Here is a 22,505-nt window from a genome sequence, read left to right on the forward strand (position 1 = left end):
TTTTTGTGTGTGTAAAATCGCATTTTTTTTTTTTTTTTTTTTTTTTTTTTAGAAAAGACATGTATATAGTTAAATTTAAAAAGCAAAATCTTATATAAATATAAAATTTGTTCAAAATCGTTAGAACCATTTCCGAGAAACACGAAATAAATAAATTTATATATATACAAAAATCGCTCAATTAAAGTAATAAGAGTTAAGATACATTTTCTATTTATTATGATGAATTTTAATGACTTTCTGAAAACTTAATCTACTGCTTATTGTTGTAACTGCAATTTGCCATAAATCAATTTGATATCGCTTTCGAAATCGTATCTCAAATTGGCTGAAAAAATATAATAAGTTTTAATTTCAACACCCAGTAAAAATAAAATTAACATATTTCTGAAAATAAAGTTTCCAACTGTTGTTTTCATCACTTGTTTATTTTTACATGAATTCAATGAAGCTGTCATAATAGTTCGATATATAAAGTAGGTTATATAAGAATACATGATCATATATCATAATTTAATTTTACAATATATGCTTAGTTTTATTCTAAGAGAATCACATATTTTATTCCAAACGTTAGGACTTTTCATTTTTTTTTATGTTTCCTCTATATGAAGTAATTTGGATATAACCGTAATGAATTTTTCCTTCACATATTTTGTTTAACTTCTTTGAAACAAATTAGTTCTTATTTGCTATTTTTCTTTTTAATTTCGAAAAATAGCTAGAAAAAGCACTACATAATCACTTCATACTCGAAATTATAGAACCATTATGCCAATAAAGACGATAGTTGTTTTAATGTAATATTACTTTTATCGAATTGAAATTTATTTTAGAAAAAATTCATACCATTAAAAATTTTGTTTAAAAATCAATGTTAATACATGATGCAATCTAATACTTATTATTTAAAATAGAAAGTGCTTCTAACATCAATATTTAAAGATGATGTCTTCTAAAATTAATCTCTACAATTATTTATATCATTATATCATAAATTTCACTGTTATTTTTATCATTATGTCATAAATTTTACTGTTATTTATATCATAAATTTTAACATATTGTATCTTAAAGGTTATAAATATATACTGTCATTTTTTTAAAATATCAATTAAAGCAATCAGATAAATGCTAACAAATGGCAGGCAGTAAAAAAAATATCAATTTTATCAAAGATATTAAGAAATATTTGCAGTGGATTTGAAAGTCATAACAAAAAATAAAAATAAAGAAATGTTTTGACTGCTTTAGACATTAAAATAATAAAAATGAATAATCCAGCTCATTTGCATAGAAGTTTCAGTGGGGCATGCTATCGAATGAGTCATAGATTTTTATAAGATAGCTAGCAGGATATGGTTTCGCACGGTTGATCTTTGATATTTATTATGTTAAGTTAATTTCATTCCTTGCGTGTGTTCTATGGTATGCTTAATTCTCAAATGTCCATTACTAGTTCATATTTCAAAATTTCATTCTAAATTTGTAGATAGTTAAGTCGTACAGAAGTACGTAGATAAAAATATTTTATGACATTATATTTAATGGAAAAAAATTATTTTAATAATGTCGATTCCGCATGGAATGTGCACCCCCAGTTTAATTTTGAATACTGTTCATCTGCAAGAAAGAAACGATGTTATTACAGCACAGCGTAAAGTGATGAATGCCTAGATGGCATGCGCAGAATAGCTTGCCATTTTACTATTATATCACGTGAATAGAGTGCATTGGGGAAAATATAATCTCTTCTTTAAAACAACCAATATATCGTGAAATAATACTATCGACAAAATATTTAACTGGACTTTTTTTAATAGTAATATAGTTGTATATTTAATATAACCATATTAAATATATAATTGTTCTTATCGTTTTCATGTCTTCTTCAAATAGTGTCTAATTATTTAAGTTTATGTCTATCAATCTATATAAATAAGGGTAATTATTCTTCATTAAGGAAATGGTCCATTCAGTTTTCTTGATAGATGTATAAAATGAGGCACGAATTTTTATTAATCCAATTAAGGTTTGCCAGCCAATCGATGCCGCAAAATAATAAATATATTAATCACGTTTATGGCCAGTTTATTATGAGAAAATTAAATTATTTTCTCTATGCAAATCTTACTACAATTTTCGATTTTGAAAGTTTTCTGTCGTCTATAAAGCTGTTCTGTATATTTTGTACTTAGAATATTATATTCTCAAAATTCTAAATATTCTGTGCTTACAATATTAATTGCACTACAACAAATTGCAATTTTTTTCTATGTGTTTTCAGTTTTTGTTAATTGTTGTAGTTTCATACATTTTTTAGTGGTAAAACCCTATAGCAGATAACAGAAATTCAGAAGATATAGGAAAAAAAAAAATTATATCTGTTTTCATATCTTTCATATCTGTTTTGTAATATTTGTGAAAATTTTGCTTAATATTTATTTTAACTATTATCGTTGATAACATCCAATTCATTTTTTATGTGGCTGTGATTACATGCTAAACAATTTCTTTCATTATAGAAATTTATTAAAATCTTGCACACTAAGATTCTGAACAGTCTTATCTAAAGCTTGGTTATGATATTATTAATTGGAATAGGAATATTGAGAAATTTGGAGCAGAAAGCTGTTATGAGCTCATTTAAATAAAATTAGGCAAATTTATTTTGCTATATTTGCAACGATTGCCATATTCAAAACATACATATACACTGTATGCACCCACACACGCACATACATATAATAAAAGAAAACTTTCCTCTTTTTCTAAATAGAAAGTAAGCGTATTGGTAATAAAAATTTTCTAAACCCTCTTATTTGCATGTTAATTAGAATTACAGCAAGATTTCTGAAGGTGAAAAATAAAGGAAAAGAAAAGAAAAGAAAATCAAAATATTTACTGCACTTTCTTGTTATAAGTGCTATATGCAAATCTATTTATGAAAAGGAATAATAAAATGAAAGATGAGGTTTTCTTATGTTTCGCAGAGTAGAACATCTCCTGTCCTCTATCCAAGCAATAAAACTACTATCTGTTTGTTAAAAATAACATATATAGATAGATAGTTTTTTAAAAGAAACTACTCAAATTCAGAATTATTAATCATTAAAATTCAGTTATTTGATAGTTATTTGACAGTTCAGTTATTTGACAAAAGCAAAAGTCATAGTAAAATAACTATTTTTCAAATCTATAAATAAAAATGTTGGCATCATTAAATTGGTTTTCGAAAGTAATAACCACGTTTCAAACTAATTTGAACTCTTGAAAAAAAAGAATGTCATTTTGATCTGCATTCTTATAAAGAAAAATGTATAAAAGAACTGAACTTCTCATTAATTATATGTGAAATAACTCCCTATATAGGGCAAGTAACTAATAAAGAAAATTCTATATGCAATAAAATGAAACTTAAATGCATTGCAAGATTTTTTAAGGTAGTATTCTTCTGTCCAATCTGAGAGCCTGCCATCCATAACCTGCTCGTTAATGGTTGTATTGTATAGGTAGTTAGGACCTTACTATAAGACAAGACCTTCATGCTCTCCGTCAAAGACATGTTTTCATTAATATGTATTCCACCGAATAAATTATCCGAGGCGCTCCATTGTGCTGGCTCGTTTCCGGGTTTTACCTTAGAGAGAATTTCTCCGTCATTTATTTCCATATCTGGCCGAAAGCCATCTTGTCTCTCTCATATATTGCGGCACCGAGACACCTCTCGAGTGACGCTGCCATCGATCATGAAGCGGTGAAAAACAAAGCAATTTCTGTTGTTCTACACTTCGAGTTAAAAAGTGTCGCTTAATTGGATGCGCAGCCTTGAGCAGAAGTGAATTCATGGAAAGGTATTTCCGATTGCGGGAGTTGTATTAAAGTATTTGTGAATGAAGGTGAGGTTTATTTGATGATGCATGTGTCATTGACTTTGTTGGATGGATTTAATTAAATTTGCAATGGTTTTAATGCCGAAGAAAATGCAATCTATAATGACTATCATCAACTGACTAAATTTTGTTATTAGGTTTCGCTATCCCGTTGTACTTCTTCTTGTGTACAGCCAACCACCCCGCTACCATTCAAAGCGGTTAGCCCTAAGCCACAGGTGGTCAATCTCTGACCTTCCTCCTCCTCTTCCCCTACATCCTGTTTCACGAAGAGCTGGTCAACACTTTGAGAAAACCTTTTCAAATTTCTATGCATACTTCCAAATGTGCGTCCCACAACACAAGAATGGCAAATACTTTTAAATGTTAAATGTTTGGCAAGAAACTGTCCATTTTCAACATCATGTCTTTCAATATTTTCAGATTTTCTGGCACCATCAGTGCTGAGCTTAAGTCATTATTTTCAACTTTTAGATTCTTTCTTACTTCTATAGATTCGCTTAAATGATGGTACACAGTTACGATTCCTCTACTGATGCATTTATTTTCTTGCATTCTTCCAAATCTCTGGAAATATGCAGGAAATCTCCCATGTCCTGATATAATTTGGATTATCTGTGGATGGTATTTTCTTATTTTTATTTCTGGGTTGGGAATAAAATCGAAAGTTACTCTTCCTTTTTTGGACATACGCCATCTACCAAACTATTGTAACTTTATTTAATCTCTTCATTCGCATTTTAAGACACCATTTGATTTGGGGACAATTATATCAACACTCACTTTCTGCTGCCAACTTTGCACATTGATCCGCCTTTTCATTACCATAGCTATTTCTTTGAACTGTTGGGGAAAACGAGAGCATTTTTTTGAGAACTGAGAATAATATGGATGTATTAATCCTTCTGAAGTTGCCGATTGCAGTTTTAGATGTAATTATTATTTAGTTGAACAACAAATGTAAATTTAAAATAAGCATATTTTACTTGGAATCATATTTTAAAGTCACTTAATATTTAACCTTCTTTTTAAGTTTTTCATTTAACATTGAAACTTCATGCGTGATTTTACAGTAATGATAGAAGACTCAAAAAAAAAAGAGAACTGACAATGAGTTACCCAATTTCTGTTGCTTACGAGAATCTTCCATATCCTCATCAAAATTTAGATTGAATTTTCAAAAACTATATGATTTAGAAAAAAAAAATGTCCATTTTAATGTAAATAATATGGAAAAGGAATGGAATAATCTTTTTCAAGATACAATTATTTATTTATTTTATTCTTTATTTTGGTGGAAACTTGGTTTTTTTTTTTAAACATAGACATTTATTAAAACAATGCAAAAACGAAACATTAAATATTAATATTGAAACAAAAAATGGAACAGACACACAAAAACTTACATAATATGTTAGAAAATCAATATTAGCATGTAATTTGGTTTTTATTTTGATTTTGATTTAATAAAAATTCAAATTAATAAAGTTGGAAAGAAATGCAATTATTTATTTTTGCTTTCATGACACCTTTACTTACTTCAGTTTAAAGAAAAATAATTTTATAAAATATATTATTACTTTTAACCATAAAGAGATGGTTTTTCATACCTTCTTATATATTTTAAATTGATATTTCTCCTCATTTCTCACAAATGAAGGCATTTATTTGGAAAACAAACATAAATTTCATTTCATACAATAAATACTTCTAAAAAGGTGAGTGTTTTTTTTTAATTTGGTCATTTCGTATAGCTTCAATTCTTTTTGCCTTTCATATTAATAAAATCTTGAAATATGCTCTAAATCAACATTATTAAAAATTATTAAAACTTATTTGAATAATGAGTTTTAAAGGCAGATATTATTTTTAATAAATTTGATTTATTTATTGAAAAGAATTACTAATTGCTTAATAAACAATATTTAAAAAAATTCTTGTCTGAAATAGCATAAAGTTTTAAGAGTCATTACTAGTGTCAAAAATTTTTTATTCAAATTCACTATAAAATTAACATATAAAGATTCTTTATCTTTCAAAACATATCTAACTTTACAACAAAATGAATGTTGTACTAAAAAAAATATCGAAATATTCATTCGTTAAAATGATAAAATATTTCTTAATTGCTCTGATAAAATTTTTTATATTAACCATACAAATATTTCATAAAATGAATTAATTTTTAAAGCCACCCCAAAAACGAAAGAGCATGTTTTTCTTGCAAGTGCTTGTTTATTCTTTTCCCTTATTAACTGCTTTCATCTCTCAAAAGATACTCTTTTCATCTGAATGAAGTGATAAAAGTGAAAAAAATTGTATATGTTGTTCGTCAATTTGTCAGTGCGTTAAAAGGCGTCTCAGGTTTATGACCTTTTTCCTCATCTCCATGGCAACCGCCGCGGGATGATATCATTTGTCGCTCGACAGGATATTGACTTTCCATTAGAAAGATGGCTTTCCTGTCGATACCGCTGCTTTGCATGTTACACCTCTTGGGAGATTCGGGAACACTGATTTGCGGTACGGGAACAAATGTTTCTCTTTTCTTTTCTATTTTTTAAAAATGATCTGGATCTTTATTTTTTCTTGTTTATATTTATTCATTTTATGCTATTCACTTTTAACATAATTGACTTTTTTTGCATAAAATGCTGCGATAAGTTTCGGTTAATAATAAATTAGTTAAACAAATATAATACATACTATGTTTACTTTGTTTTATTTCAGGAATATTTAAAAAAGATTGGACTCTCCATATCCTAATAATGATTCACAATTGATTCGCTTATCTTATTTTTTTTTTTTTTTTGTATTTTTTAATTACTTCTCACGACGAAAAAAGGCACGATTTCTTTTCAGTATTATCGCAGCATGCGTTCATATAAACAGAGTAACTACAACAATGAAAAGCATTAATTAAAATATAATTTATTAAAATTAACGAAATTTATTAAAATTAACGAAATTTATTAAAATTAACGAAAAAATGGAATTGGAAATAAAATTTGTATTATTAAAAAGCTTACTTTATAAATTTCAAAATGATGTAAAATAGTTTTTGTACTATACTGTATTCCAGAGTTATTGGGAAAAATTGACCACTTGAACATTAAGGTCTGTAATACTCAAACTTTTTCTTCTTGTAAATTTTTTCTTGTTATTTGAATGCTGTATTTTAGTAACTTGACTAATAATATTAACTCTTTTCCATACAGTTGGAATTATTTCATATTTTGGTTTGCGTTTTATAAAAACATATTCAACACTCAAACATTGAACCTTTAAATCATCTTTAATTTTAAAATTTAGAAAATCCTTTTCTTAAGAAGCACCAAATTACCCCCAAATAACTATATGCCAAACGATCTTCAGTGTCCTGTAGATGTTTGCATCGTGCATATTGGACGACGCTGATCGATAGTATGCACCCAGTAAACATTACAATGCTTAAAAAAAGTTCCCATTTATGATCCTGGTTAATTGTTACTTTTCTCATAGCTTCATATAAGTTCGAATTTGTGTTTCATTACCCAAGAGTGCTTTTTTTTCTAATATTTTAAAGGAAATTATTGTCTAAATTCTAATAGAAATCATTTTTCTAATGGAAAGTCGAATAACAGGAGCTCGATCTTTGTCCTTGTTTACATTCTGTTACATCCATACGAAAGATTGCCTTTATTGCAATTTAACTTCAGCTTATTCAACCAAAAACAATTGAATTTCGACTCGAGTTTCGAGGTTGAAATCCTTTCGGCTTCTTTCGACATTTAATAAGTCGTAAATTTCGATTCTCGAAAATCAGTCAGTATTTAGAACATCACCATTGATATAACTGATGAACTGCTACAATTGTTTAACTCTGTATAGATTTATTAAATTTCCCTAATAAATAATGCATAGCTCAATTGAGAAACATGGATGCCAGGTATCAGTAAGAGATTGTCCTCGCCTTGCCTAAGCATCCGGGGTTCATTTGAATGATAGTCGTCAAGATAATTATACAGAAGTTAAGAATCTTCGGCAACTATCCCAGTCTTCCATGAAAATGTGTATCCCATCATTGAAACGAAGATAACTTGATCCCGATGATTAGATTGCACATAGGAGAAGCGAAACCCGCCTATTTGGATAGAAAGAGTAAGGTTCTGAGGTTTGTTTTTTGATTCTGCCCTTCATCCAGATCACGTTGTGTTTAACAAAGATACGCTTTTTAACAATGAATCGCTCATAAAGATTATGGTTACAATGTCTATAGGAAAAGGGACAATCTACCTACATGGAAGGGACATGGATAGGAAGAGTAGGCTTCTGGGGTTTGCCATTTGGCTGTGCTCCTTCATCGCTAGCTTTGTTCAAAAGTTGGTTGATTCGTTTACATTTTAACAATAAATCGTTTGTTCTGGTTGGTTGGGAAAAAAAGAATTTATCTTGCTCTTCTCCAAATGAAACGCAGATGTAGTCCAGTTTCATCTGTAAAGCCTTCATAAAAGAAATTTGCTTCCACATACTGGCGCGTAATTAAATTTTTAATTCAGCTGATACCTTACGTGTTCTAAAATTGCACTTAATTAAAGATACTACGATTTTTTTAATGAGTCTTGATTAGATATGCTTGAAAAAGTGATGCCAAAATCCCCATAACAGATGCTGCAATTATAACCACTAGGATTTCAGTCCCCGTACATAAATTAGTTCCCATGTTCTTTAATCAACTTTCTAGATTGTTTTACCTTTGGGCCATCTTACGTGCGAAGAATCTGTATTCTGAGAAAATAATTCAGTTTCAAAGATTTATTTGCGAATTTCATTTTGATTTTGAGATTATGCGATTGATAACTAAATTTTGCGAGCCATCTGTATAAATCTTTCAGCGAGTTGCTACTGGTAAGAAAGTTAAAATAACTTTCTAATAGGGTTTCTCGTTCAATTTTTCACAACTCAAGGATATTGTAATTTATATTATTATATAAATTTGAATTTCTGTTGTTCGCTGAGATTCTTTTCTGTATTACCAGCTGGAAAAATGTCAAGATAAAATTGAAAATGAAATATTTATCATTAGAAATGAATTTCTAAATGTATAAAAATCATGTTAGATGCGCAGTTTCTAATAAAATTTCATAGTTTCCATTCATAAAAGCATTCATATCTTATAAAAAGCAATAATGTAGCAATAATCTCTTTAAACAAGTAAATCCGTGTGAATTTTTACTCCCATTTAGCCTCTCCCTTCCATTATCGTTTCATCAATCACAGTTTCCTAACTAATCTGTGTAGTCTCTTTTGGTTGAAAAAAACAGAGGCGAAACCAACAGAAATAGTATATTAATATCTATTTCTGTGTAATCAATACTATTTCTTCCTTTTTGCATGCCTGCTTTCACCAGGTTCTATTCCAGTTGAGGATCTACAACGGCACTGAAGCTGTGTTCTGGCATATGATGTCGCATGCTAAGTCTCGAAAATGAACAATTAATCATCCCATCAATATGATGTGATGCGGTCTCTTCTATTAATTACTTTCGAAATGACGATATCTTTTCCAAAATAGTCCTGGTGAAGTCTCGTAATGGAATATTAATCTAACTAAACTTCTTCTGATGGACTTGAACGAGCATTTGCTGCTTTATAACTAAGGTGATATTTTTTTAGCTAGCGAATAATCCATTTAATTTTTTGGAATGAATGTTTGATGAAATCCAAAACTTCTTATTTCCAATATCTGTCATGAAAATAACCCTATACTCATATAACTAAAATGCGTATGCCCTTCTCTAGTGTTTTCTGAGTAATGAATGGTTCTCTTGCGTAACGTGCTCTTTCAGTGCGTTTAAACCTTCCTTCCGTTTTACGTGTTTTCTTTTTAAAACTGAGTCAGCTAAACTTAAACTTGTATGTTTTGTTAGTGGAAATATTTCATAGCAACAAAGCAGCCTGTTTGTAATGACAAACAAAAGATTGGTAGAGGTTGGCTCTGCTTTCCGCGTTCGCTGCCTGGTAGTTTGTTGGTCTATAGAACCGCGTCTGACTTGCAACCAAGCCTTTTGATATGGTAACGATTTATTTTCTTGCGTCTGTCTAAAAATATGGAAAGCAAAACTTGTTCAACTACCTAAGAGAAAATTTTTGTTTTAAAGTGAGTTATTAGCTTTAGAACTGTCATTTTCATTGATTTCAGTTAGCCAATTTTTTATATATATGAAATGCTTTTAATATAAAAACTGTTTTATTGTCATTTAATGAGTAAGAAAATATGTTTTATTTTTTTAATTTCAAAACAAAGGGTAAATGGAGTAAGCGAAACTGCATTTCGCCTATTTCATTTAGAAATTCCAATCAGTATATTGCAGAGTCTAAAATGTTAAGCATAAGTGAATGTGCAATTATATGTGATAATCGCAAAATAGTTTTAATGTAAATTTCCAGTCCTTATTCAAAGTAAATTCGTCCTCTACTTATCACTGCAATTCACTTCGAATAGGTTTTAAAGTGCGAAACGACCCCCTCTAGCGCTTGTGTCAAAAACTACTACTGAAGGTATAGGTAATAATTTTTATCATATGGCTGTGTTGCTATGTAATCATATGACGCTTCTGTACTACCTAACGCTTATTAATGTTTACATTTGACGTTAAGATATTTAGGAAGAAACACCTGTACTATTTCTTTTACTTCACTTTTCTCTATCTCATGTTTCAATGAAGCCTCAATCAAATTGTTCTGAAGTGAGCGTGTCTCCTAAGTTTGGAAAATGAAGTGCAAATTGTCCTTATTATCAAAACGACCTTCCAAACCTATGTAATCCATTTTAAAATAGCCTCGTTTTTCTTCAAAAATGGTTAAATCAAACAATCAATGAGCATAACTAATTTCCGCATGTTTGCGCTCACAAGTGTGTGCTCATTTTCAACGAATGCCGCAGTATGTTGTCTCCAAGGTACTAATCCCTATCGAAAGCTTATCGAGGAAAGACAGTTTTCCTTTCACTTTCGGGACTATAACAAATGACTCTTCTTGCTAAAGGGTAGGGGTGCGTGCCAAAACTGAAAATTCTGGTGTTACCACACCCACCCTACGTCATTCAGGGGATAGAGTAGGGCGGGGCATTTAACCTTTAAAAATCTAGACAGTGTCTCGGGGAGGTGATCACGAGACCGGATTATTAATATCGATCTCTTGTGTATGCTCTTGAGGTGTGTTTTGACCGCAGTGTTTATAATGTACGTAATGTATACGGAACTATATTTATGAGGAATTTGTGGGAAAAAGTCTTCTGTATATTATCCTCAAACATACAATTTATTCAGAATAATTGTAACAGTAGCTTCGTTGTAAACAACGATAAAAAGCATTGAATACAACTTGAAAGGAAACTGTCAAGTATTATTAATATTCGTGATAATTGATCTGTATGACTTCCCTTGGGCACGTGAAAATATTCGTTCAACAATTCATTGCCAGCCAGACACTGAGAAGCATTTTCACGGCCGCTGATGCACATTCGATAACTGCGTAAATGTTTAATAAAAAAAATATGTACGCGGTTATTAACATGTTAAAAAAATTAACATATACGAGGTATATGGTTATTAACACGTCTGTCAATTTATAAAATTTTATTGAATTTACTTTTCACTGGAATATATCTTAAATGCTGTTCTAAAGTAATTCTTTGCGTACAATAGTGAACGAACTGAAGCCACAGATATAGAATGTTTCACATGACTGTAAAATTGTCTACCATTTAGATGCTATCAATTGAACTAAAGATAGGCATAAATAACAATTACTACGACGCAAGAAAAACTTCTTTATGTATTCAAAATTTTTCTGGTCACCGCTTAGAGACATTTGAATTCAGGTTAATTGTTTGAATTTTTCCCTTTATTAAAGTAGAGTTTTACCAATAAGATAAATATTTAACATTCTTAAAAATCTTCGAGATGTTTATATCATCCAATTAATGTAATAATAATAGCCCAATAATTTGAAATCGGTTTTGAAGATTGTCCTCTGTTGTTTATTGTCTTTAACTGAACTAACTGTTAGATGTCTGTGTGTTTCTGTTATTTTTATGGCTGAGAGGGATTCTCGGGTAACCCTGCAGTTAATGCTGCTGGAGACACCAAGTCAACTGGACCATTACGATAGTGAATACCCAATGGTGACATTATTCGTCCACTGTTGCACCATATTCTTGAATTTAAGAAAGTTTTAATGGAATCTATCCATGAACAGATGCCTCTTAATAAGCAGTGTGAAGTTGAATAAAGTCTATGCAGTAATTAATGTGGTCAGTAATAAAATAATCATCAACTTGAAGAACAATCAAATGAACTTAAGGCATTTAAATAGGTTATAACGATGGAATAAATTTTATTAATTAAAAGCATTAAAATAATTTGAAAAGAAGAGAAAAATTTATTTGCAGTCGTTACATCTTTCGTGTTGCAGCACTATATGGCTAAAAAGTCCATTTACTATCAAAAACATTAAAAAATATTTTTTAACATAAATTCATTTTAAATGATGCTTTACTTTTATTTATCAAAGTAAGCATAATCATTATTGCTCTTTTTATCTTGAAAAATGGATCGCATGGGTGAAAAATATTGTTTAATACTGGATTCTTCATAAAAAAAAAGCATTCCCTCTTTTTCTCCAATTCTCTGGTATTTTCAGTTATGCGACGCCTTCCTTATTTATGCCAAATGACTGAGACTCATGAATGTGTCACAAAAGATTTTATGACAGTTTCACAGATAAAGAATACATTAAAATTTGCAATGGCTCATTAATTTTGTAACACTGATACTGAATCAGCTACCTCAGATTGCCTAAAATTTCATATAATGTTTCAATGATTGCAGCATGACACTTCCCTTTTTTCTTCCCTTATTCTACATCGTTTTCAATTATGCAATGCTTATCCTTATTTATGAGAAGACTCATTATGTCACAAAACTTTTGATGACAGTCTCTTAGATAAAGAGTATATTAAAATGTCTGATGACTCATAAACTTTGTAACACTGGTAACAAATCAACAAAGTTAGAGGGCCTAAATTTCATCTAAGGTATTCAATAACTGCAACGTCACACTCTGCATTAACATCGATCGGCTCAGAAGTTGAAAATGGGGAGTATTTTTTTTTTTCAAATCACGGTGAGTCAATGGAAATTCCTAAGATACACATGTAAATTCTGGCACTATAAGGGAGTGGAAAAAAATACAATACTAACGCATCAAGATTTATTTGATAACATATTAACAACGCAGCTCGTGGAACATATTTGATGGAAGTGATGTCACAAAATTATTCAGCTGTTTTCGATTCGAGTGGCAGCCGCAGTTGTCACTGAACATTATGAAACCCCTCAATAATTTGAATACATCAGAAGTGTTAATGATATTTGCCGCCTCAGTGTGGAAAGTTCGTTATGTAGCATTCAAAGGAGTGTTCACATTTAATAAACGAATAATTAACAGTGTTTTGTATGCCTCTGTTATTTAGAGGCATTGACATAAAAACATTAGGGTGTTTCAAAATGGCTATTTAAATAAGAAAAAAATAAAATCTCATTCACTATTATCTCTTAAGGTTTCAAACTCTAAATTGTCTGTAAGATCTTCATACCCTGTCTGCAATGCACAAAATATAATAAATACACTAGAGTGTAAAATTGACGCACATATTAGTTTTATGCTTTATTTTTTTCCAAAAAGAATGATCTAGGATTATAAGAAATTTGAATATCGAAAAAGTATTCAGTACTTAGATTGTAATAAAGTAAAGGTTGGTTAAATGGGTCCCATGCAGTATATAAACGGGAAAATAAAAGAACACTTTATTGAAAAAAATTTCCTGGTAGAAGTAATTAATCCAATAAAAAAAATCTGGATATCTCTGATATCCAGATAGAAACAGATTATACTTTTATTACTCTGATTATTATACTCTGATAACCAGAGCTATCTCTGCAATGGCTGCAAATCGAGAATCCCACACCTGAATATATTATCGCTTCAAAACGCGTTTCTTCAATGCATCCTCCACCTATTTTATACGGTTTAAATCTGAAAAGCATGTTGACCGATACATTCTTCACTTTCTACTGCATGATTCTGACGTGGTTCGAGACTATCATTCATAATGGTAAGTCCGGATCAGTGGTATATCAGAATAGACACTCTTTGGAAGAGTTCCCTTGTTAGACCATAATATTCTCCAATACCGGAATCCCCCTCGAAGGTGTGGAGTTCAGGGTGGTATTCATCATAATGTTCCCCATTACATAAAAGCTCGGACAACCAGAAATGTTTCTATCCCTGATATTATTTGGATGGAAGAGTGTTCCCATTTCTTTCTTTATAGCATCGAATGCTGTGAAGGGCTTGAGACATGGAAACAAATATCCTCAGAGAAGAAGACATGATCCCATGAATCAATGTCTAAACTTTATGATCTTTACACCCATCTAAACGGTAAGACGGATGGACAATCAGCCGTAAATGGAATGAACATTTAGAACGCCAGGAAAATATACCACCGATATCTGACCACGGTAAATATCCATAGCATATGGCTGCAAGATGTCTCTTTTTGTGAGCAAAATGATATATGGATCAATCATTCATTGCTTTTACTTTTCATGGCCAACAGCCAACCATTCTTCATGTAGCTGCATATATGTTTCAGAGAATATAAGCACGTGACACGACATTGTGACGATACGAAAGTCTTTGGGGGGGGGGGGGTATTTGCCGTACAAATTCTTCAGTACAACTACCAACGACTATATTTTATTTGGAGACTGTTTACTTCAATAATACTTCATGCAATATATGGAAAATAAAATTCATTCCATAAAACACATACTTTTACCTTTTAAATGTAAAATAAGAAATAATAGTCATTTTCTATATGAAGATTTATTAAATGAATCAAATATTCTGACGTGAAATCGAAAAAACTAAAGAATTGCAAAATTAGGATTCATTAAACGCATTTCATATTCAATAGATAATATTATTTTTAAGTCGCTCCGTAAAATACGTCACCTTCAGTTAAAAATGCTGGTATTATAAAATCAAATGTGTCCTACGCGAGCATTGTGTAGACATCTTTTTTTCTTCTGTGGCTGATGGCTTCCACCTATTTGCGTATGCGTCTAAGTTTAGTAATAAGGAAGCAATAGTATGTACATTACTTTGATGAATCTTTTTTTTCGAATCGTTTTTTTTTTCGTTAATTAGTTTGATAATAATCTTTGGAATGTCTTGATTGAATCAATACTTTTATTCTATCTTTTAAAAACGCAATGTTTCTTCTTATAATTGGTTGAATCGCAATTTCCCGCTCCGTATTTTCAAACAGTTAACAGGATTAACAAATAATATTAATCAAGAACCAAAGTAACACGTTTGCTGATGAATCGTTTCAAAAAGTTGCACAAAAATATGATTCATTTATTTTTATACTAATGGCAGACGATAAAATCAGTTAGTTTGAAATGAAATTTTCTGTGCAGTAGGCCTATTTTTAATTAGATAGAAATTTATTTACATATTTTTTTTTTACTAAATGAAGCTACATATTATTCAAACGGCACTGCTCATTTTTAAAAAAATTAAATTGCTTTCTCTCATCAAATTTTTTAGATATTTCCATAAATGAATTATTTCTTAAAGTATTTAATCGAAAAGGATTGCGCTTATAAATTAAATCTTCAATTGGTATCAATAATATTCTACTAAAGGTACTCATAAAGACTTTCTCCAATAGCTGTTTCCCTGTTGATTTTTGATTTTGAAAATGTGCTGTTTCGCGCAGATAGTCATTTCCATGCCATTGCGAAATCCGCAGTCTGATGGTTGTGATATTGTTTTTTAGATGTAGATGGATTGCTGCGAATGTCCGTCCATTTTAATGAATTTATTTCTACTGTAAGTCAGAATCACGAAATAATAAGCATATTTAATGTTTTCGTTGAATAAAATGGCAACGCGTCATTAAATAAGCACCTTAATGCTTTCCTTAGGCACGAATAACAATCAGTAAGAAAATAAATAAAGTATTTAAAAATAATACCGTTGTTATAAAGTAACCACAAACAGGATTCTCTTTGTGCAGTTTCATTGCATAGTTTAGAAAATAAGTTTATATTTACCTAAAATATAACTTTACATTATGAATTTGTCCTAAAATTCTATATACATCATTTTAGTTTTAAGAACCCATGCCAGACTTCCACGAATTTAATTTAGCTCTTCGCATTTTTCAGTTATCATACTTTCAAACAGCATGAATATACACCGAGACATAATTTCGAAAACTGGGAATTTATGGATTGAAAATGGGCCAATAAATTCATGAAAAGTTGGATGTTGGCATTACAATAATTTTTCTTCTATAAGCGAAAGTAAAAGCAAACGCTGAAACATTTACCGTCTCTTTTTTCCACATAGAGAAAATGCAATAAAATATTTGAAATAACTGGCTCATTCTAAAGTTTTAATTTTTAACCTGTATTTTGTCTATTGCATCTGCATGCTAGTTGGTATTTGAATTTTAAATAGAATTATTAATAAATATCTATAGCCTTTCTCTTTTTGGAACTTTTAAAAGCAACAAAAGAGCGTTTTATCATGTCTGTTAATGCATTTCATTTCAACCCTTTCGACATATATAAAGCGCATTCTAATTTAATAAATTATTCAAAATTTATCTTTGTTATTTAAAATCATTTCAGATGATTTATTGAGATAAAAAATTATTTTACTTTTCTCCTTGATTTAGTTCCTAGTATACCTACGAATGATTGTTTAGTTTAGTTACATTAACGTCCTGTTTTAAAGCAACACTATGGCTATTTCGATACGGACCTTGTGATTTTGAACCACGGTCAGATGACGAGGACAACACATGAGCTCTCACCCCCTCTAAACTTCCACACCACACCAGCTGGAGGACGTTTGGCCCCGACGGATTTAACCTGAACCAGACCCTTTTTAAGGACTGTTTCGATGGAATCGGGTCTTGAAGCTGAAACCGGGATCTTACCACCAGGCCACCGCGGCTCATTGCGAATAATAGCGCACTCAGCATGAATTATAGAAAAGATTGTTTCTACATAAGATATTACTCTAGTCGTGTCTAATTAAATAAATTTTTATACCTTTAAAAGTGGATATATACTGCCAGTAGGAAAAATACTTTAAATAAAGTAATTATTTCTATATAGTTTAATTTAATAAATGCATTGCTCAAACAACTAGGAAATCAAAATATTTATTTCATTCACCGATCGCATGACTCATTCGTAGTAAAATATCTTGATATATGGGCATTAAAAAAAAATTCCACGCTTATCCGACCAAAACTAATAAAATTATGAATATTTGAATTGAATATTTCAAGCCAAGTCTCAACGGCTTTTCAAAGAAGTGAAGTACAGTGATCTCCCTTTAGGCAGTGGTTGAAATTCTGAGATCCCTCTTCAATTTGGATTCGATACAGTGCAGAAAGGATTAGATCGGCTTCATATAAACATTACCATAATAAAAATGCGTGCATATTCATGATGCTGTAACATACGTTTTTATGAACAAAGCAACACAATAAAACGATTATCTCACTTCTCGCCTTGATTAAGTTTCTTGTATACATATGAATATTAGTGCATTCAGTATGATCCTAAAAGTTATGGTTTCTGCATAAGATATTTACTCTAATTGGTCTCATTAGATAAAATCTATACCGTGAGTGCATATATACTTCCAACTGGAAAAAGACTTTAAATGAAGTACTTATTTTTATATATAATTTAAGTTGAATTGCTGAAAAAATTATGAAATCAAAATATTTATTTCACGTACCGATCGCATGAGTCATAATAAAATTCTTGACATACAGGTATTAAAAAAAATGTCCACGCTTATCCGACCAAAACTAATAAAGTTGCGAATATTTGAATTGAATATTTCAAGACAATCAATGGCTTTTCGAAGAAGTGGAAGTACATTGATCTCTCTTTAGGCAGTGGTTGAAATTCTGTGATCCCCCTTCAGTTTGGCTTCGATACTTTACAGAAAGGAAGTCTTCATGTAAACACTGTCATATTAAAAATACGTGAATATTCATGACGCTGTAACATACGTTTTTTTATGAACAAAGCAACACAATAAATATGTAACACGAAACATCTCTGACAGTTGCAATTCCCACCCCATCATAAACAGCCTTCACAAACATGACCCGTGTCAACATCCCTGTCAAAACACGTGGGTTTTATTCCGGTGACTTTTTGGCGAGTCGCCGCCAAGCTATCGATCGGTTGTCCCTCGTAGCCAATGTCTGGCGGGCACGAGCCATCGTGTCTGGTCGTATTCGAGCATGCCCTTTTGCGTCCCCGGAATCCTTCATTGCGAGTCTGCGATCCGCTTGGCCTCCTCCCTTCTTCGGAGTCTGGGAAATCCCTCTGAATCAAATCGCTCGAAGGTATTGATACAAAAATTTAATGGTCGCAACACTATGCCTTGCAGCGAAGCGATTGGATTCTGCATCATTCAAAAGTGCTTCGCTCTTTTTGCCGCTTCTCTTTCTAGTCATGATTCGTTTCATTTCATTTACAGTACAGAGCTTTAACTCGGTTGCAGCCAGCCTATTTCGCTGCTTTTGCTTTCTGCAATATGCTTTTACTTTCGAATATAAGTTGATGTTTACAATTTAAAGTATAAAAGTAGTAAAATCTTATGCTAATATTTATTTTTATTTTTTTTTACCAAATAAGTAATTAAAATGTTATAGAGAGATGGGGAGGGGAAAGCTAGAAGTAGTGCTCGATTTCCTGCTCATACATACATCACAGTACGGTTTGCATTAAGTTTCGCAATACAAAAAAGTAAATTTAGTGTATATTTCCGACTTTAACTGATTCGTTTCAAAATTTGATATCAACTAATATATACTAGATACGATACTAACATAATCAAATTTCATTATCTCATTTTTGCACGTTTCGGTTATTACATTTACCAGCCTATAAGTAGAAGATCAACAAACAGTTAGCATTTTGACGGATTTGGCTTCAAATGTATAATTCTAGAAATAAACCGACATGCCAAATGTCACCAATATAACTTGTTCGGTCTGTGAGTTATCGCTTTCATTTCTATTTAGATGGATCGGTTGATGATTTCTCTTTCAAAATTTCATACCATTCTTCAATGTTGGTTTAAAAATGACGTATTAATTTTCCTCCTTTCGCTTCTTTTAAGATATTGTGCTAACTGACAATGAAACATGATTTCAAAAACATTTTTCTCAAAACCAAGGATTTCTTAAAATATACTAAAATCTCGAAGTCTAGTTTTTAAAAGAAGTATCATACTTTCTGGTTTTGTTTATATTTCGTCTCGAAATAGTCACAAATCATTCATCTAGATACATTTTAGAAACTCACTAGCTTTGCCATTCCAAATATCGCTTGTCTAAAATGAAGGAAACCTCTGCCACAGTTTTCATGCCATGTGTTTAGCTAGTAGACTAGTCTAGGAATCATATTTTGAAACTTGTTTGATTTAAAAAAATTAAAAGCCCTCAAAAGTAAAATAAAGCAAACTTTGAAAAAAGACTATAAAAATAATAGTCTGCTTGATGTAGATATCAACGGAAGACATAATTATTCATGCTATATACGTGTTACATAGTTATTTTTTACCAAACATATTTCATAAGTTATAAGAATTACGATTTTCAAAGTACAATGATTATCATTTTACCCTCACGTCATCAAGTTCGGAAATTCATTGTGAATTTTTATCAAAAAATAATAAATAAATGAAAAACGCTAAATCGCAGCAGAGTGAAAAAAGGTGAGTAGTCAATTGCTTCATGGCATGAATCGCGAAAATAAATCTCACATCTCAAAAACTGATTCCATTCCAATTTCCAAATTTCTATAATAAAAAGTGATATGGAAGAATGTAATGTTTTTAAAAAATTGAAAAAATGAATTCTTTGTTCACCGTAAATGACTAAATGTGTCCTTTCTGAATTACCTTACATTCAAATTGCTTCAAGAAAATATTTAGCAAATGGATGAATGCACGATGACGATATTTTAATGACATAAAATGTCTATTGCGAACAGTTACTATTTATAATCTTTTTTTTTAATCTAATTTTCGAAATGTATTCAAAGTATTAATGAAGTGTTTTCTGTGTGGTGTTAGAATTGACACTTTTTTTATTCATAAATTTATTTATTTATTTTTAAATAATGCTGGATGTTCATTTATTGCTACGTTCTGAAATTTCACGATGGCTTTTTCAACGAAATTCATGATCTGTAAATGCAGTTAGATCATATCTGTATCATTCATGATCTGTAAATACAGTCTATCCGGCTTTCTTTTTAAATTAAAATGACTCTCAAATAAATCAATCCCACGCTTGAGGAGATCTAATGTAAGGCCACGTCCTCCGTGTTAACTCCATCATCGAAGATCAAAAGTGAACGCACTGATTTGTTGCAAAAGACAAGAGGTACTATGCCAAAACTGAACTTAGGTTCAAGTTAAAATATATTAGGTTGAGTTTCAGAAAAGAATACCAATCCTACTAAATCGAAATAGGTACACTGACGTATTGAATAAACACGGGTTCGAGAATGTTTATTCAACACGTAAATGTTTGCAGAAGTGAACGACTCTAAGATTATCGACATTCTACGACGGCTATAAAATCTTTGTTGGAATTTCAAAGCAAGGTTTCTACGTCTGTCTACAATAGCACTTTTCCTATTTAAAAAATATGCCTCGCTTTTATACTCGAAAAAAATCCTTAGCTCTATCTCAACTGTAAGAAATAAATAATTAAATCTTTTAAATAATAGATAGCTTTGAAAAAAGATGTTGTTAAATACTTTGTATTTCAGCAGTATTTTTTTTAACTATTGAAATGATAACTTGTCTATTGTTAAAACGTAAATGGCTTTCTAAACTATCTTGGATACCTATTATTGAAGTTTCTTTACAAATCTTGATTTCTTAATGTTTTGAGTTCAAATTCGACGACCAGCTCGGATTGAAATGTACAATTTCATAAGTCCTACTCTAGATATTGTTCACGTGAGTTCTTACTATAAGAAAATCATTTCACGAAACGAAATTTGAAATCGGTTTTAAGATTTATGAGCTTTGAATATTGTAGAATAAAATCTTCACATTCAAACATACAGAGATTTTATCAGTCATATTTTACTATGCGCTTTATTACTAGCACTGACTTGCATTGTGTTTGGTGGCCTCTCCCCGTTATATGAATGCTAGAATGCAGTTTAGAAGTGAGAAATATTTCGTGTTGACATTTACTTTTAAAGATTTATGTTATTTCTATTGTCTAGTAACAGATTTTATGGACTCGCCTTCACATATTCCTAGAAACAAAATCTGTTTTGCCTGATAAAATTCTTAACATTCAGACTCTCTTTATTTTTTAAAAAAAAGCTTTAATAGAAAATTTTTTTAACTAATTGTTTTTTCCTTCGAAGATGAAATGCTGAGATACTTCAAATACTGAAATGTTAGTTATGTACACTCATGAATACATAACTAAAATGAATTAAAAATCAATATAAAACATATGCTATTGTGTTATTTTATAAATGTGCAAAGCTATATGGCTTGAGTCTTCGAAATAGTATTAGTTTAATTTGATATTCTGATTTAATTCTATTTTATTTCTATGATCCATGCATCAATAATAGTTTATATTTCTGTGCGATTTCATAAATATTATAATTATTTCTCTGAATTAAAATGTGAATGTTTAAAAGCTTTTTTTATATAATATAATATATTTGATTTATTTTAAGTTTTTTTATTTTTTATTTTGGGTGCATTTTAGTGGTCATTTTTTTTTTCTGATTCTGGCCATCTCTAATCACACGAACATAAAGATAATCTTATTTGAGACGTCACTGAACTACTTTTTAATAATACTTTAAAAATGAGAGGCCATTTATTGAAATTTGCTGACGCACTGTCATATCTGATTCTAAAACGTATATCTTGAATTTCAGCAAAATGAGACGATATTTTATGACAGTGTCCCATTATATCTGCCAAGAATTCCGAAATGAAGAGGTATCTGGCAAAAAGCCAAAGCTTAACTTCAACTGACAATTTTTGTTACGCATTTAAAATTATTTCATGTGCTTAGCTGCAATATTCTGAATGTTGATGGATGTTTTTATTTCCGAATCATTCCCTTTATTTAAATTTTACTCATATATAATAATATTTGTGTATCCGTTCGTCTATTTCTGTGACAACTCGAAAATACTTTGAGCTAGATGGATGAAATTTGTTATATGGTCTTTACACCAAATGTGCAGATTTCTATCAAATTTTCAGAAAAATCCATTCAGAGGAAGTCTGTATGTCCGGCTGTTCGAAAATGAGTCAACATGATAATTACAAAACGAAGAGACCTAGATGGATAAAATTCGGTTCAAAAACAGATTAACCATCTAAATTTTTGAGTCAAATATAACAAAGAATGGACCATCTGTCAGTGTGTATTTTTAGAAGCTATGTAAATGC

At 30.5% G+C, this 22,505-nt stretch overlaps 1 protein-coding gene across 5 annotated transcripts in view; it reads left to right on the plus strand.

Annotated features, from left to right (window-relative positions):
• The window catches only part of LOC129989456 (uncharacterized), a 302,200-nt gene that overhangs the window by 181,912 nt on the left and 97,783 nt on the right, over positions 1-22,505 (plus strand). The gene's annotated exons all lie outside the window — the stretch shown is intronic.

This window comes from Argiope bruennichi, chromosome 10 (genome assembly GCF_947563725.1).
Source record: "Argiope bruennichi chromosome 10, qqArgBrue1.1, whole genome shotgun sequence".
In the NCBI taxonomy this organism is placed as follows: Eukaryota; Metazoa; Arthropoda; class Arachnida; order Araneae; family Araneidae; genus Argiope; species Argiope bruennichi.